This window comes from Coturnix japonica, chromosome 2, assembly GCF_001577835.2.
Source record: "Coturnix japonica isolate 7356 chromosome 2, Coturnix japonica 2.1, whole genome shotgun sequence".
In the NCBI taxonomy this organism is placed as follows: domain Eukaryota; kingdom Metazoa; phylum Chordata; class Aves; order Galliformes; family Phasianidae; genus Coturnix; species Coturnix japonica.
Window position 1 is genome coordinate 63,655,312 of NC_029517.1, and position 19,249 is coordinate 63,674,560.

The following is a 19,249-nucleotide window of genomic DNA, read 5'->3' on the forward strand; positions in this document are numbered from 1 at the left end:
GGGTCTCTGCAAACCAGTCCTCCCTGCAAGTCATCGACATCACGTGTAGGGAACATAGTCAATGAACAAAAGAACAAAACCATACACTGAAATGTATATGCAGAGGGAACATATAGTTCTCTGCCTTAGAGAAAGGAACATGGCCTCAGGAAAGACTCAGTTTCCAGGTCCATGTGATCATGAATAAGTCAGTTATTTTCTTTTATGATTCAGTTCCTCACCTTTAAAGTAAGTATAATAACAATGCTGTACTACATAAACATATTTGAGGGTAACTGACGTTTCAGAAATGTTGGTAACTGGTTTCAGACTGTGGTAGTTTCTGCAGACATTAAGTGAGATCACAAGCCTCGTTGTGCATCATACCCTATACATACACACGCTGTCACTGTGGGTCATGTGTGCTCCTTACATGGAGGTCTATAAGGAGTGGGAAACGGAGTAAAGAGGAACATGAGTGATAGAAACCTTATCAATAGTTACATTAAAGGTTGTTGAAACAGAGAAGTGCTACACAGATGAATCATCAGCAATACACATACTATTTGGGAAATTCCTCATAAGAAGCATAACAAAATTGTTCCGTCTAGACTTTTTAATACAGGCATCAAAAACCTTAAACTATGACATATGTGATAAAAACACTCATCTGCTGGCAATACACAACATTTTCAAAAAGGGAAGTTGATGATTATTATTATTATTATTTTAATTACTTTCTGCTTTCACCCTACAGATCAATTGCTTGTAACTACAATTACACCTGCTTTTAACTTTATTTCTTATTAACAGTATTAGCAAAGCAAAATAAACTCCTGGTTTCCAGCATGAGTCCAAGCCTTTGAAAACAAAGGAAAAACAAGATTCCTGGTAACTTCAGAGGGCATTACATCCAGCCCATTGTTTTTAAAAGTCAAAAGCTAACAGAGATTGTTCATTTCCTGGCATTGGCATCAGCAGTAAATGGGATTGCCTCACAAAACGTTTGCTCAGTCCTCTGGGGACAAAGGATAAGAGCTTGTTGCATTGCTCAACAATGATCTCCTCCACCAGCCACACAGAAGCCCTGCTTCATTTCAATAGCTCATTACTTCCATGGTGAATAAAATGAGACCATGGAGTTGAAAGTATGGGGAGAAGAGTGAAAGCCAGTGAGAAGCAGGGGTCTGAAAGACCATTCTCAAACACTCTCCACTTCCAAATGAAACTAGTAGATAGAGATTAACATTATTCAAGGGCAACAAAGTGGTGAATGGCTTATGTGAAGAAACATAGGGTCTGCATGACAAACAGGGACTTCTTGGTGTCACTTTGGGGCACGTTTCTCTCTTTATTGTAGTATCTTTGAAGTAGGCATTTATACCATTGCCATCAACTCCCTCGATAATGAACAGACAGAAATAGGTTGTTGTGCTCTATCTCCTAAATGAAGGTGATTTGTTTAATCTATTTTAGATGTCGGAAATGGGATGTGGGAAGCTTTGCCCTCAGAAAGCCTGTACTCTTAACTCTAAGGGGAGCCCAGACAGTTAACTCAGATACAGACACCTACAGTGCAGAATCTATATTTGGACAGATGAATCCCACTGCTGTTGTTTACTATAAATAGGAAAGTGCACAGTATATTTAAAGCAGAAAATCCATTGGGTACTGCTGAGCTTATTGTTAATGCTGCTTAAACTAGTTAATTAAATAACTCGTCAGTCATCCCCTAGTGTACAGAGTACTAACCATACAACTACTGAAGTCAATAGTAAAATTCATGCAAGCACCAGGAGGCACTGATGTGGGTCTATGTATTGACCATACATTGAAGCAAAAGGTTCTGGATATAGTTCCAGATCTAGTTCTTTTTTTTTTTTTTTTTTTTTTTTTAAATTATATTAAGGGGATATGTGAATTTCATTCAGATGATTGTAGAAGAAGAGAGCAGCTGCAAAGCTCAGCTGAGCAGCTATCACTCTCTGCATGAATGTTCCTATTCTGCCCAATTGCAAGATATAAGACATTAGCATAAGCTTGTTTCAAGGATGTTCACTGTCCCCAAAATATACGACTCTTCAGGCTTGAAATGCCATCACTAATAAATTGTGGGTAGTGGCTTTACAAAATTAAATAGCTGGCACTGACAAGTTGGTTTATTATAAGAGTGGCAGTACTGAATGTCGTCTGTGTAAATGTGATCAAATGCTTCTGGTACCTAAACTGCAAAAAAAACTGGCTCTTGATACTGCCCAATCAACTATAGCTATAATGACCATAGCAGGAATGTGTTAATTTACCCCCTCATAAATCACATTGAACTGTATCTTAAAAGCAGCATAATAGGCAAGGGAGGCATTTGTTAGGATATTTTTATAATTAAAATGAAGAAAACCTTTCATAAGAACAACTGCCAGGTGGCTAGCTGCCATCTCTGAGAGAATGTTGTGAAACATTGGGCATGTTTACCATGGAGAAAGACTCACCAGCCTAAAGGGCTGGATAGACTGCTTTGAACTTTATAGTGGTTAGTGGAAATCCTGAAGTTTGTTCTTGGAATATAAAAGAGTTTTGGCTGTAGTAGCTACATCAGGATCCTTAGTTCCCTTTTTGCCTTACTAGGGTATTTTAATGTTCTAATGGTATTTCACATTCCAGTAAGCATCCGTGGCTGAAATGAAAGAGTTTGTTACTCACTTGTTGACTCCTCCATGCATTTGTGATAATTAGAGACCACATGTCCATTGTAATTTTGGAATCATCTCTGAGAAACTCATAGAAGTTCATAAAGCATTGCAATTAACTGCAACAGTTAAAGATGACAGAAGAAAGAAGAAATGGAGACAACAATCACTCATTCAAAGACATCCTCTTTATACAGTCAAGGGTAGCATGAAGATGACGTATGAATGACAAGGAAAGGTTGAAATGAGAAATTAGTAGACCAAATTATATGAATGAGATAAAGAAGGGATGGCCTGTTCAATCTCACATCATCCAGCAAACCTATAAAAGCAGAAAGAAACCAGAGACCAATAGGGTAAAAGAGATTTCTAAAGGACTTATTGAGGAAAGGACATGTATTGATTCTCAGCTCCACTGGGCAGCTTTCACCAGACACAGACCATCAAACAGTGTACCTTGTTGTTTCCAACAAACCCACAACCTGACAGAAGTGAGATGCTGCCTTGTCTTTCCACGTTTTCTGAGTCTCTGTTTCCCTTTGTTATCTTTTATTTCGGTCTCTCACTTTCTGTCACTCTGCTTTCAATGTCAGCTGAGAATATCTGCGCTTCTCTGCAAAATGAAGAATGATGGATGAAAGAAAACCTGATTTGGCCAGAAAGGTATCCTATACCACCAAGGGAATTGGACTCCAGTTTGGCAGTTACCAAAGGTAACTTGCTTCTCCAAAGTGTTTTCCATTCTGAAGGGCTCAGCAACCGCTACACCTCCCCTGCTTTCCACTCTTCTGTCTTTTCTCTTGCCATGTCTATATTTATTATCAAGCAGGAAATCAATCTTTACTCCTACAGTCCTGAACTGAAAGATGAGTAAGAGAATTAAGCCTTTCTTGTTGCTAAGGACTTCTGGCTAGCATAATGGATTCTAAACAAATAACCTGCATCTGGTAGAAGGACTCTGACATATTTTGATTAAGTTATTCTTGTTTAACCATTTGTTTTCAATTTTCAAATGCTTTGTGTTTTGTTTTTGTAAGTACTAATCAGTATACTTTCCAGCTTTAGCATGAATTTCTTGTGCAGCTACTGTGTGACTGAGCAGGCTGAGCTCTCTGTACTTAAAACCACAAACCGTGTTAAATGGTTTAACACTTTAGATTGGTTAGATTACATGAACACCTAAGACTGAATTCTCATTTATTCCATTGAAACTAACTCAGTGTGGCTGGTTACATATGACTATTGTTGCTTCTGGTGCTGCTCTTTATTAAAGATATGCTTGCTCTAAAATTCTAAACCCCTCCCTGCATCGCTATATAACGTCTAGGGTAACAAGTAGAAAGAAAAATACAAGCTCTCTTATTTTTAGCTTATTTGTCCATGTAGGTGTCAAAGTAAAACGTCAAGAAGACACAACTAAATACTGATGCTTTGGCAAACCACTGATGAAGGAAAAAATGGAGGTACTGGAGGCTTTTACCTGTTACTGCATTTAACATCACTGGATTGTGAGAAAAATGTAAGTTAAAACACAATATATTATAGAGATAGTAGAGCATCTGTAACCAGCAATATTTCACTCGGGATAAATGATCATGTCCTGTTCTCAATGAAAAGAAGCTTGGGAGCCCATGGAATGGCAGAAGATGAATCTCTGTTTCCTTTTACATGTCCTTTCAAGGTGAAAGAGGTCAAATCAAGCAGTCTCTAAGCTTATAAATCACTCTGCTAGGCTAGTTTAAAATATCATTCTACAGAAACATAGGTGACAAGTTTCTAAAATGAAGATAAAAGAATTTGCTGTCAAGGATTTGATTTGTTGAAGGCTTTCAGCAAGGGCTTTGGACAGGAAGGGAAAGAAGAAATGCTAAAGAAAATAGGAAAATCTCTGGAGAGTAGAGTTGTTAAGTCTAGAAAACTGAAGAAGCCCTGGGATCCTACAGCATAGGATTTGTGACAAAAGATGGGACTGGAAGAAAAATGATGAAATACAATTGCAAATAAAGTGCAAAACATCTTTTTTTTTTTTTTTTTTTTTCCCTCCTTTTTTTTTTCTGTGTGTATTTTCTTGATTTTGCCCTTTATTTAGAATTTCTTAGCATTTTTGTATGTCTTCACAATACCTGAAACATTGTGAAGACTTTGACAGAACATCCTGCAAATTTCTTGAGGTTCAAAGGTTATTTAAACAAACATAGTTCTTTCAAGTTGAATCAATACAACATAGAAGACATGAAGTTGGTTTGTTTCAATAGCAACCTTACTAGAGTCAAGCAAATAGTAAGTACAGAATAGACAGCATGCTATTGCCTTCATATTTAAACAGAAAGCATTTTAGGATCTTCCCCGTTGTGAGAAAAAGTGTGTGTGTGTTTATATACACACATATTTATAAATAAATAAATAAATACATATTATATATATATATAATATATATTATATATATATATAAACCACGTTGCAGTGAAGTTTCAAGTGGGAACAGAAAAGAGGAACAGTATTTTTATTCATGTTTCTCTTCAGGCAGTTCATGTGCTAATTCTGACAAGCAGAAACAGTTTGAAACATGATTTTTCTTTCCTGAAGTAAGAGCAAAAGCATATTTAAGATTGTTTTAGCTGACATCTTTCCTATTGTGCATTTTCCCAAAACAAAAAAGATAAGAGGACTTTCATTAGCAAGTGTTCACTGGCCCCACTGAAATGAAGGCCAGGCTTTTTCATTTTGTCAATGATCTATATAAATGAGGCCTGTATATATATATATATTTTTTTCCTGCTGTTTTACGTCTAAGCAGAGGAGTTCTATGGGAGCAAATACTTCTCAATTGTGTAAAAGAAAACAGGACAGGTTTGATTTCTGTGGTGTGATCAATTTTACCAGTAAGAGCTTATCTTTGCAAGAAAGGCTGGTTCAGGGACAGCAACACTGGATGGCTGCCCTGAAGTGAGATAGAGGTAGGCCTAGGGAAATAACCAAGGCTGTGAACTTTCTGTGTTGCTAGTAGGAGGCCATGTACATTTTTTTAAGTGCCCATAAAGTAAAACCTGGATAGTCTGAAACAGACTTTTTCTCATGATACATCACTCTGGATTTTTTAATGTGTTTCATTTCTCTTTTACTTGAGATTACTGAGTAACTAAGACAACCTGAATATTTACCCTTTTCTTTGTGGAGACGCATTTATACATAGACATAAAGGCTAAAAAACTCTTTGTTCTCCCTGTTTGGTTACGTGCATCCTAACTAAACTGCAGCCATGCTATATGTGAATGTTGCCACTCACATCACAGCTACATAGAGAAGCTGGTTTAGAATACAAGAAGGTCCCTCCCTTGGGCCTTATGCCCTGCTGCCATCCTGTCCTTTGGTTTTCTTCTCTCCACAGTTTTGGAGAGAGCAATTTCCTCATCCTTGCTCAGTTTTTTTGACCAATTCATTCTTGAACACTTCCATGTTTTTAACATTTTTCAAGGACGTACTGAGCTGCTGCTTGGCTTTGAGTAATAATCATCTTCATTCACGCTGGAGGTTTCCATTCCTAATTATCTTCAGTGTCTCTGTCTGCCCCCAGCATGAGTAGACAGTGAAATAATATAAAAGATAACTATAGCAATGTCATTTAATTCCAGCAAGACACATTGACCTGGGAAGTGAGTATGGATAACAGTAAATATTTTGCTGATTAGGAGAAGTGATTTCTCAAGATGAAGCCCAAATTCTCAGACTGATCCTTGCTTGTCACCTCCTTTAGTTACATTCTTTAAAGCAAGTTTCACACAGAGCCTCCAATACTCAGGCAACATGCTGACTGTACTTGTGTTAGAGGAAGCGTACCTTCTGGCATTGCTCCGGGTGGGCTCTGAGATGTTATTTGCTGTCTTCAGAAGTGTTGGTTCCTGTAGTCAGCTATAGTGCTGTTTCTTTACAGTAAACTGAAAACTGTCTTCCACTGACATCAGAAGGGAAGGAAGAACATTTAGATTGAACAGAGAAATAGTTGCAAAGGGTTAAAATTATGTATTCATGTTTTTAAGAGAGCAAATACTGTTTCAAAATAAAAACAACAATAGCAACAAAAACAGCAACAACAAAACCCAGGATAGAAGAAAGAACCGATTCTGCACTTTGTATTTTTAAGCACTGCTGATTTGGAAGCCAACCATGAATGCCAGTAGTTGCTTATGCACTGTACATGCTGTACTCCAAAAGCATATCCGCTACGGCAGGCCAACCAGAAGGGAAAGCATGGAATTTTCCTTTGAAACAGAAAAGGTCTTGTTGCTCACAAGCATTTTGCTCTCCAGTTAACTCCTTTGTTTCTTCCCTGCATCTGAGCAGTCCTGTGGTAGCACCTCTGGAATTGCATTCAAAGGTCTTAAGTCAGTTTCTGGTGCTCAAACACCACAGCAGTATAGTAGTTCTTTCTTATTTTGACTTCTTCCTGTTATTGCTGCCAAGGCTTCTCACCTTTGCTGTGGATGTCTTTTTCCTCCTCATCCGCTACTGCTGCTGTTGTTTCATGGTGATGGAGGGTAGACACAAACTGATGTCTGGTCTGCTCTAAAATTGAGGGACTTTGCCCTTGGGGAAAGGTTTAAGTGCACATGAAACGGTTGCTGAGGGAAGCTGTGCTCAAATTCTGCAATGGGAAGAAAGAATAATCCATATTTAGGGTGTCAAAGCAAGTTAGTGAGAAAATAATGTCATCTTCCTTGCTACATTTGCTGACACAGAAGATTAAGGCTCTGCTGAGAGCAGACAGAGAGCAGCAAGAACATTCATATCTAGGGAAAAGGATCTTGTTCTTCTGTGGCCTGAATTTGGTTATCCCAGATCCTTGGATGAAATCCTGGCTTTAAGGAGAGAAACTGGGATAGAAAACACAGACATAGTCCTCTTTACCCTCAAAAAACAGAGGAAGACCACAACAAAACCACTGTGTTTAGGGAAAAGAAACTATAAAGGAGCTCCTGGAAATAATCCAAGCCAGATCTCAGTAGGAAGACATGGATGCTCAGAAACAGAAAAAAAAAGAAAAAGAAGCATTAACAGATGTTTTCCCTCCAAAATGGGGTAACCATAAGTTCTGACTATTGCATAATTTGGTAATGTGGTTATAATTATAGACAGTTCTACTATTTTCTTTCACTATTTTCTTTCTTTGTCATGTTTGTTGCAGGAAATCTCTCTCTCTAAATAGATTTTTTTAGCACAGAGAGATGTCTGTGCAATCTCTTTGTTTCTCCTGTGCTTTTGCATATTTTCACCTATGTTCATTCTGTGACTAAATAGTTTTGCTGCATTCATGTATTCAGCCACAGATACTTTAGCACCTTAGAAAATAATCATATGTTGGGGAGAAATGCTACTGCTATACACTGAAGCACATATACCATCTTCCCAAGCCTCATAGTCTGAGGAAGGAAAGAAACCAAACACTTAAATTATGTGAAAATACAGTAAAGTACAATGCTGGTAAAGGTAACACTTATTCTTCTCATGTGTTTGAAGGCCAGGACACCCACACATTTGGCACATCGCCACATACATTTGGATAAGGTAATGTCATTTGCACAGCAGGCTGTTCTTATCCTCCATCTGTTCTAAGTCATGCAGATTCAAGTTGTGTGTCCCTCAAAAGTCCACTTTTCCAGCACCATCCAGTCTGTAGCAGAACAGTGGCAAGGATGCCTCAGTGTACATATTCTGTAATACTTGAGCTGTATCTGTAATGAAGAACCAGGCTTTGGTCTGCAGTGAAATCTCTTGCATCTGGAAAGTGTGTGTGTGGGGACAGTTGTCCAGTTTTGTATGTGAGGAATTCAACTATTGTATGTGAGCAGTTCCTCAATCCAGTCATGCTGGTTCTTAATCTGGTGGATTTAGACAGCCCAGAAGAATACTCTGTTTCTCAGTTTATCTATGTGCTCTATGCAAAATACAAAGTACTTGGTACTTTACAAATCCATACCATTTTCAGTAGCTTTTCCATAGGGACTAAGTTGTACATGAGTGGGGCAAGGCTCAATACACAGAACAACAGAGAAAATAACATACACAGTGTTCTCAAAAAAAAAATCAGTTTCTGTGTGTAGTAATAATTCCTTTAACTGCCAGGCCAGGGAATGTTGTATAGAGATAAAAACTGATGCATCATTGCTCTCCTTCTAATGAAAAACATTAGACCAGGGTGCACTGAGAGCAACTTTTCTTCTCTTGCCATTGACAGAAGTAAACTGACTGCAGGCTGTTACATTCAGTGTTTAACTTTTTTTTGTGGTTTTGCCATAATCAGTTCTTTTTATGTTGTATGATTGAAGCATGCAGCTGTGAAGAAGCTATTGTAGCATAAATGGACAAGGTAGGTAAATTAAAATTACTTTAGGTATTCAAGGCAGATTCTGATTTCATTTATGCTGGTGTAAATATAGTCACTGAATGTATTTGAAGATTTACTGCACCTTAGCTGGGATAAAAATGAATCCTCTTGTAGCTGTGCTTTCTAACTTCTGTGAAATTCTGGTCTGAATCTTGACAGTGGTTAGCTGTTAGTTGCTTCCATTTATATCTTCAATATTTCTTTCAGATTTCTATTGTCTTCCCTTTTTCTTCACTTTCTGCTCAGCTGTCATCATAGCACTTCAACTTTGTTTAGAAGAGCAAGGCAGATGTCTCCCAATAGAGGTTCTGCCAGTGTCTGGGAGCAGTGCTGTGATAACAGTATGACCAACAGCATCAACACAGAATGACCACATCACATCTGCAAAACCTTTCAGATTCCACTGGTTTAGGGCCTGCAGCTTCAGATTGCTTTAACACTGGAGTCTCTTTGCTGGTAGCACTTAATGCTACTCAGTTCACCAGTATATTAGGAACATTTAGATCTATTTTGTTGGTTTGTTTGCTGTTTCTTTTAAATCAGAGTTCCCACAATGTAATACAACCAGGGGGTGAGAAGGACTTCTAAATAAGCCTTCTTCTGAGGTGCTCCCCGGGTATCAGAAAATATAATTGAATGTGGCAAAACGTTACCGTGAACCACAACTTTCAAGTTTCCAAATGGAAATAAGCAAGGCATTATAAAGATTAATGAGAAACGACATCAATATTTACTCAAAAAGGAGGGAGAATTTCAAGGTAGCCAATAGCAGTAGCTTGCAAAAACTGACCTGAAACCAAAACTTAAAGCTTTTTTGAATATTTTGTCTTGTTTATGTTGTGTATAAAGCTTATTTATGTAGTTTTTGAAAGTATCAAGGAACAAAGGCGTATGTTTGGTGGCCCTGCCAGGCAGAGGGGTTGGAACTACATGATCCTTGAGGTCCCTTCCAACCCGGGTCATTCTGTGATTCTGTGATTCTCACTGGTGGAAAGAAAGAAAATTAAAAAGGCATTATTCTGTGCTTGCTCTAGAAGCAATCTCAGAAGTCCAGTGATAGTTTGCCATTCTCCCTTTCTATACCGGAGTCTGTGTAGTAATTTTGTCTATGATAAAATATTTTGTCAAGTGAAATTCTAGTTTAGGATCAAAACTCCCTCTCATATCATGAAGCTGAACTGTAACCCTGCTCTCACAGTCCATGCTGACTACTACCAAGGGCTTTATCTTCTCTGCATCTGCAGGTAAAACCTGCAGATTACTGAAAAGAGTATTTATTCATTAAACTAAAAGTCAGATGGTCACTCAAACTTTTGAGCAAGCAGGACTTTCAGTAGTTATGTAAGTACTATTGCTTATAAAGTAATGAATGTTGTGTTCATGGTTCTTCCCACACAGAAAATATGAGATGTGCAGCCCTGACAATTCTCTTACACTGTTGAATTGGGAAGAAAGTATATTCCAATCTCTCTCTACAGCTGATAGTTGTAATAATGTTTATCAACCAGCAGAAAGACACAGCTCTTAAGTTATGCTGTACAAACAGGAAGAATATATATATATATATAAATATGGAGTGGAAAGATATTCCTTACACAGATTAATACTAATGTGCTTGGTTCTGAATGACTGAAAATACATATTGCTCCAAGGAAGAATAGAATATAGAAGAAGATTAGAACAGGTTGCCCAAGGAGGCTGTGGATGCCCCATCCCTGGAGGCATTCAAGGCCAGGCTGGATGTTGCTCTGGGCAGCCTGGTCTGGTGGCTGGTGACCCTGCACATAACAGGGGGGTTGAAACTGGATGATCATTGTTGGCCTTTTCAACCCAGGCCATTCTTTGGTTCTGTGATTATGCAAACACATCTAAAATCAATCACAGCTTACAAATTACAGATAAGCCTTGAATATGTGGTAATGCTTGTAATTGACTACGTTGGAATTTGACAAATAGCATTGGGTTAACCGCATGCACAATTTCTACATGAAATATTGTCATACACAGTTACAGAGTTATCTACATCACTCAACTTCTTTTCCTCTCCAGAAGCTCATTCCTGCAGCTGCAGTTCTCTCACTTTCTGAGCTGTTGGATATATCTGATTCAAAAGGGAAGGCACTGCCTGCGGATTGCCACAGGTGCCTCTTGCAACATTTCCATACTGAAGGTTGTGGGGAAGTTAGAACTTGTGAAACTTGCAGTATCTGATAACAGACTTCAGTCCTATTTCAGGAAATCATCCCTGTGCAAAGAAGCGTATTAACATATGCTTCAGATCTGCAGAAGACAGTAAAAGTTACGCACGTTCTTAAAGCTGAGCTTGTGCTTTCCTGAGGATCTCCCAATGTAATTTGATTTGTCTGCAGATGCAAGCTTAGGCAAGAAGGTGTCTGCAAAAACTGGGGAAGGCAGGTTGTGTCTGTCTGTTGCTGCTTTGTCATGTATGGGATAAGAGTTTTCTTCCAAGAATAAGAGACATTTTGAAGAGGAATGTTTGGGGCTTTTATTTATTATATTTTCAAGGGAAAAAGTCTGATCTTGATTGCCCTAAAAATTTGTGATTCATTTGTAATGCAAGCAACCATGCGAGTGAAATGTACTTAATTGAAAGAGGAAATAGTTTTACTCAACTTCACATTCCTTTTACTTCAAATGCTTATTCAGCTCAAATATTTGTATGAAAGGATGCTCTAGTGAAAAATCGAGCCCTCTGATTAATGACCAAAATCTTGCCGTCCACACCCGTTCATCTAAGCCATCCAAGAAATCTTTCAAAAGCAGAAAAGATTTATTTGAGAACTTCAAGTGCACAACCACCATTTTTTTAAAAGAGAGGTACTTGCATAGCTTTTATTTCATAAGGAAATGAATAATTGCACAAATGCTTGTTTTCTCCTTTCCCACATGTTATTAGCAAATTACACTGTGTTGTTAAAGAGCTGCTAGGATCATCCCACTACACTATGTTGATATTTTTAGTGTTACCTGAACTTTTCTTAGGTTCATTTCACACATTCCAGCTATAGCAACACTTTGGTCCTCGGAGGATAGACACCAACAGTCCAATGGAAAAGGACTGTCTTTTGTCTTTCAGGAGAAGCTTTTTTTGATTACTGTGCTCAATACGGCTGTCATACATCCTATGAACAGCTAATGTGAAATATCCGAGGCAGGAATTTGGCCTTGTCTAAATGAAGGATTTTGACTGTCTGTAAGTGTTTTCATTCAGAATGAGGTTGCCTTATTTCTAAATAATTTACTTTTAAAATCTATTTTATTTCACAATTGAACACTGTTGTTCTAAAATTATAGCATTCATGAAGACCTGAACTACCATAACTGTATGCATAAAATATAAACCATTTTGTTATTTTGGTTCCACTTAACCGTGTAGGCAGACCCTTATATTCCAGTGTAAAACTGGTCGTTTCAGCTTATTTTGTATCTGTGAATTTCACTGCTGCCCTATTTTCTTTCTCAGAAAATGAATTCTTTGTATGAGCTGACTGGTGCAAAACCAAGGACAGTCAAATGATAGTCCTATGCACTGTCCAAATACATTTCTAATCAAAACAGAGTTATGGTACAGATTCACTGGACATGTGCTAAGTAATCTTTAAAGTAAATTTTGTTGTTTTTTTTTCAAAGCCTGGTGAAACTATCCCCAATGAAATTACAAATACACTGATTTCCACAGTTCTTTCAACCCTGTTCTATTTATTTCAAAACATCTCTTATTTTACAGAATAACACACCAACTCAAAATTCATGCAATCAGTGACCATTACAGAAGGCAATATACATGTTACTAAAGCTTAGGAGGGAATGTGAGAATAATAAAAACAATAAATTAAAACATATGGCTGTTACTGAATTCAACATTCCAAGTGCTAAGCAGGACAATATATCATTTTACACAAGCTCCTAGACAGTGAATTGAAAACAGCTACTCAGACTTTGGATCCCAGAAATAATCTGACAAATAAAAAGGGTCAGCTTTAAAAGATTTATTGTACTGAAGCCAGTATGCTTCAGTATGAGAAAATGCTAAGGTATACATGCAAGATATTTATGGTCAAATATTGTATGTGGAGGTGTTCTCCAAGAGTATTTAGTTGTTGAAATCCTAAATTTAAGCACCCAGAATCCTCGTTTAGATGCCTCTTCACCAGAAAGCATATGAAATCTCTAGATGCCCAGGTATTCACTGTTTACTGTGTGGCAAATGAATGAAATTGGGAAGGTTGATGTCTGAGCCTTGTATTTCTCAAGTAAGGTATTCACCTTTAACTTGCATCTAAAATCCAGTTCAGAAAACACACTAAATATAGAAATGTTGGATCAGGCCATTACAGAGACATGGCTGGAGAGCTTTCAACACTCACTGTGCCCTTTTACTCATCAGCTAAAGAATTCAGCTTAGACAGGGAAGACACAACTCCTTTTGTTCATTCCTCTCCCTTTTGAATCAACTCCTTTTGTTCATTCTTCTTTTTGAATGGGCATTTCACACCTTCCAAAATCATGTTTTAATTTCAGATCTGTCTGGTTTCCTGAGTGAAGGCATTCAACATCCATTCTTTCTACATGTTTTCACTGTGCACAGATTAGGAAAATATTTGTTAAAACTGAGAGAGAGCTGAGAAGAACAAGGAATATGAAATGTGGTATGGTAAGATGGCTCAGTGGTGCATTCTCTCACCTTAGAAAAGAGAGGCCCAGATTCCAGTCCCTGCTCTCATGATTAGTTAATATGGGATACTTAAAATTTCATCAACTCAGGCTTGGAGGCCTCTTCTCTCTTAGCAGGAATGCTATGCAATAAGGTAATGCTCTCTTTTTTACCTAATGAATATTTAATTGTTCCCAGGGAAGTAAAGCAGCTTCAGTGAGAGGAATTAATGGCTCTTTTTCTGTCTTCAAGCTAACCAGTGAGCTATTGGTTAGAACTGAGTTTCTGCCTATCCCCCTCACTGAAATATGTGAGCCCAAATGTTAATTCAAGGTAGTAAATAACAAGAGTCTCTTGTAATACCCTGACAGCAATCACTAAGGTTAGAGAGCGTCTCCAGACTCATGTGTTCTTTTTGTTGACATTATTGCTTTCCTGCATCTTTGAGTTCTGAGGTAGAGGCATCCAACTTTAGTGAGTGGCAACCCTGCCCACGGCATAGAAGTTGGAACTAGATGATCCTTGAGGTCTCTTCCAACCCAAGACATTCTATTATCTTTTAGGAAACTCAGTGTGAAGGCATGGCACCTGGAAGTCCAGTGCTATAAATTTTGGTGTGGGGCTGCCTCTGACACTCAGAGACCTAGCTCATAGTTTCCACTCTCCTTCAGACAAAACAGACACTGGATATAATAGCTAGATAGTTAAACTGTGTCCTATATCTTAAAGCACTAGCTGAAACAACTAAATTTATTCAGTAAAGTCTGTGGGAGAGAAGTGTATCAGAAAGAGCCCAGCACGACAGATATGCCCAAACATGAGGTCTACCATGAAAGATAAGTCATCTAACGTTCGTAATTTTCTGAAGCACAGAAGAAAAATAGCTGACAAGTCATAAGAGATTTAACAAAGTAAACTCAGATCCCCTGGAAACATGAATATTTAACTGCTATCACTGTAGCCATTATTTCTAAACTTCCAAAAAATATAGGTTCAAAAGAGAAAATCAGTACTTCACTGCTAGGCTAGTTAATACACTGTGGGAAATTGGTGTGCATGTTTTAAGACTTCAAATATTTATTCTTAGCAGAACTTTTTACATGTTCAAGATCTAATCTTATTAGTTGATCAAATATATTTCCTGCATAGTTGTTGAGTATTCCCAGATGAGCTGTAAGTGCCCATGACATTTAGGATACAGTGCTTAACCTCTTTGGCATCATCTGTGTGCTCAGTTCTCTTAAGAAGAGCACAGCCTGCAAATCACAGGAAGAAATGCTTCTAATCTTCTCACAGCTGGCAACACTTCAGCTGGATTGCAGTGTTCAGCTCAGGGTACTGATCTTCAAGGAAGAAGTGAACTACTAAGGATAGTCCAGAGAACAGCAGCGAGAATGACTATAAGTCAAGAAAATACGTTCAGCATGAGAAGACTGAAAGAACAGTCATTGTGTGCCCTAAAGAAGAGACTTCTAGAGAGAAGGGCTCTCCCAGTCCATGAAGATAAGACTTCTTGTATGACAAGAAATAGTGGACTTAACATGGGGAAGAAAGAATCAGGTTATCAGTTGGGAAAACTTGCATAAAGTAGACGTATTAAAACTCTGGAGCAGGTTTCTCTTAGCAGCTGCTAGAATGCATATCACTGAAGGCTTTAGTACAGGTTTAACGATATACTGAAACCACAAAAGTTTGATAGATGTTGATGTCTCAAACTCAATGAGCATACGGCATACAGCTTACTTTTCAGTCTTTTATTCCAGTGGCTCTCAGTTGGCTTTTGGTTTAAAATTACTTATTCAAATTTGTTGAAAGGATTTTCTTCAAACTCTCTTAAATCATTTGTGTTTGGATACACAGGCTGACTGTAGAAGTATTTCTTTTTTGTAAAAGATACAAATTAGATAAAATGGCCATGACTCCAAAGTCTGACATGCATTCCTCCAAATACCTTAATTAGATGGATAAACCTATGCCATAGAATTACGTAGGACATTAATATCATTGGACTTACTTCCGACTCAGAAATGTATGACGTCACCTCCATGCACGATGAGCATCTCTGGTGTGTGCAGTAAAGCTGCTGGAACAGCTTTTTGAAGTTGTAGCATGACAGGCTTTTGGCAACTGCTTGGAACAAAGCTGCTCTGATGGTTGTTTGATTAAGCAAATCTGCTGTGGTAAATGTCTGAAGCCAAGCTGTTTCTGCAGCTGTCTGAGCCAGAGCTAGTCCTGCAGTTTTTGAAGAAGGTATTTGTAAAGTATGGAGGAGAAAAAAAAGGAAACAGAGAGGAAGAGAGAGAGAAAGAAGGGTTTTTTAAACATTTTAGCAGCACGTAACATTAAAAACAAAAGTATGTTTGTTTTCAAACAGTTTTGTAAAACAAAACTATAATGCCATCTTGGGGTTTCGGTGATATTGGCAATTACATATGTATAATATGCAGTATTGCTAAGTCCTTGGGTGCAAGTATAAAGTATATTGGAATATAGTCTCTGAGGCTGTCATTCAAGGTGCAAAGTCAAACCATCTAAAGGTAGAAAGTACAAGAAGTCAGAACTGAACTCCTCTCTCATGTACAAAAGCTTTTAGTTGTGTGTCCGTACTGAAGTTTTCTGCCAAGATTTTTTTGCTCTATCAGCACTCAGGGATGACAAGTAGTTTTTAAACAGTTTCTTACTTTTTGTTTTCTTTTTCTACTTCAGTATGAGCCCATTTGCTTTATTTATTTCACAATATTCAAAATATGCTCTGATAACAGTATGATTAACTTCCTCGTGATCATTTCAGTGGTTTTTATCACTGTACTCTGTGCTTCACACATATGAATATGTTTACTTTTATAACTCTTGTAGTCAAAGTGATATAGCTACCCCTGCTATCTGTAGAGAATAGGTTAAAACTAGCCTCTAATTTGAGGTGCTCAATTCCAGGTTCCAAATCTTGAGCAATTAATTTTTATATGAATATCCTTATCTTTTGATATCTCACATGTGCAACAGTTCAGTAAATTCGGAGCACAGGATTTCAGGTGAGGCACCCAGAAAAAGCGGGTCTACATAAGAAAAGCTTGTAGTACTCTAGTAACTTTCTAAGAACTACACAGAGAATTTCCAAGCTACAAGGTGTATACTGCCACTGTAAAATAAATAAGACAGATAAACAGTCATACAATTACATGTCCACCAAAACACAAAGGAGCCAATACATAGTCTGCATGGCTGTATAGCTTTAATTCTTCCATTTCTTAACTTACAAATACTTGATCTTAACAAAGTTTCATCATGTTGTTCAATGTGTAGATAAGTTGCACTATTTTGAACTACACTAGAAAAAAAATAAAATAAAACATCCCCCACATGTTCCAGCTGTCACACCTAAATGTTATGAGCATGTTTTATCAATGGGTTAGGAAAATGTAGATATCCCACATGGCTTCCTGACATTTAAGCTAATAGAATAACTAGAAGTAATATTTTCTATCTTCTGTGTGGACTGCAGCAATATGATAATATATTCTGATGGATGGTTTCCAACCTTTTTTTTGACAGTGTCTGGATTGTTAGAGTTATTTAAGGTTATTGGGCTCCTGATTGAATACACATCCGCAGCACACAGATATTTGTATTTATTCCTGCAAAGCACAGCTAATGGCTCTACCCGTCACTGTCTCAGTCTTGTCTTATTCTTAACCTTGCTCCTCATTCCATCTCTATTTGCATTGCTCAGAATCTCTTATTTTCATTACTTCCTTTCCTTTCTGACTTCGAATCTGTTCTGTCTCCTTTGGCCCCTTTAAATTCTCCACCACAGATTTCTCTATAAACTGACTTCCAGCACCAGTTTCTCACCTAGTTTGAGTGTATCCGTCAGTCTTCCTCACAGTTGCCAACATTTCGTCATCTATTCTTCTTTTTTTATTCTTGCTGGCTCAGAATTTCTTCACCTCCTTTTTCATGTGCCATTTGCTGTCTTTATCACTGTACTTCCCCCATTTCCTTCTTCTATCACTCTCTCTCTGCATCCTGGTATCTCGGTTCCTATCTGCTCCTCATCTCCAGGCAGATCAGCTTTTTGCACATTCTGCTTTTAAATAGTGCAGCTTCCTCCTTCTCACTTCCTGTTGAGAGTAGGTGGGAGAAACAGAGCTTTTGCGCTCAGCCTTGGACTGCAGCCCAGTATGACATAGAGCTGGAGTTGCAAGGAAAATCCTGCTCAGCCTCAGTCTGGAACGCATTCTAATTACAGAATCTTTGAGAAATGCAGCCACTGACACCTGAGACTTCTGTATACACTTCTGTGCAATGTTTTTGGTTTTGTTTTGTTTTTTTTTTTGTTTTGTCTTGTTTTCTAAAGCATCACAAATGACAAATTCTAAAGCTAACAATGACAAATCATCTTAAGATGGAGAGTAGCACATCTTTGAAAGAAAGTCAAGCCTTTCCAAATTTTAAGCCCATTCCAAAAATCCTGGTGGCCCTTTTATATTCCCCATAAAATTTCAGCAAAATTCTCAGAGGTCTTTTTTGTTTATTTGCTTTTTAATGAAAACACTGTATTTTCCCTTAGCCTTGATTTCAGAAACGTCTGAATTATTTGTTTCCAAAAAACAAACAAACAAAAAAACAAACCCCAAAACAAAATAAAACCAAACCACCCCAGAAATTCAGCCTCGGGCAGATACTCAGTGTGGAAAATTTCAGTGCAAATAATTAAACTTTGGCAAAGTTACAAATAACTGAAAACAGATTCTCATAATGGAAAATCTGGATAACCTTGCTAGGCATGTGTGCATCCAGGCCTGTTATAATGTAATGCCCATTAAGATTTGGAGCAAAAATTCTTCTCATCATCATCAGAGAAAAACTCATCTCATAGCTTTGCAGTCACCACCATTTCAAGTTTTAACTCCAAAACAGTTAGAGGGTGCTTTGAATGCTTTATTTTCATTAAATGGTGGTTGCTCTGTTTATGATAAAATATCTGCAATTATTGCTATATGGACAAGTCCATCCAGAGATCCTGAGTCAGGTCTCACAAAATCAGAGTGATTTAAGACTTCTGAGAATGAACAAGCATTGAAGAAAAGTGGCATGTTCTTCTACAAGTTCTGAGCTTTAGGGGTGTTTTTCTAATATAATCAAGTCCTCTTCAAGTCCATAATTGCAAAGGCAAGAAACCTTCATTTCCGTATTATCGATACTACAATATGAAGTTTAGCCAGGAGCAGACACTTGAGGATAAATACAGAACATATTGGCCATTGTCATAATGTTGGGCTCAGAGACAAACGCAATTGCTAGTTCTTTTCCCATAGCATTTATTATGGACTCGGAGGCTGGGTACTGACTGCTCAGCTGATGCCCTGCTTCTGCTTGTCAAGATGCAACAAGTCTCTAATGCATTTGAGCCTTGTTTTTTCCTTAACAATGATTAGTTTTGAATTCTGCATTTTTCATACAGTTAAAAAAATAAGACAGTTGCAGAAAATACTGAATACCACTTGAAAATGAGTGAAGCATTTT

The 19,249-nt window shown here is 37.8% G+C and overlaps 1 long non-coding RNA gene across 1 annotated transcript; it reads right to left on the reverse strand.

Annotated features, from left to right (window-relative positions):
* Positions 1–1,892: 1,892 nt before the first annotated feature.
* Positions 1,893–17,832, reverse strand: LOC107309666. Its single transcript, XR_001553277.2, has 3 exons — positions 17,576–17,832; positions 15,738–15,955; positions 1,893–7,308 (listed from the first exon to the last, which is right to left on the reverse strand). It is a non-coding gene; the product is annotated as an uncharacterized LOC107309666 (long non-coding RNA).
* Between the last annotated feature and the right edge of the window lie 1,417 nt (positions 17,833–19,249).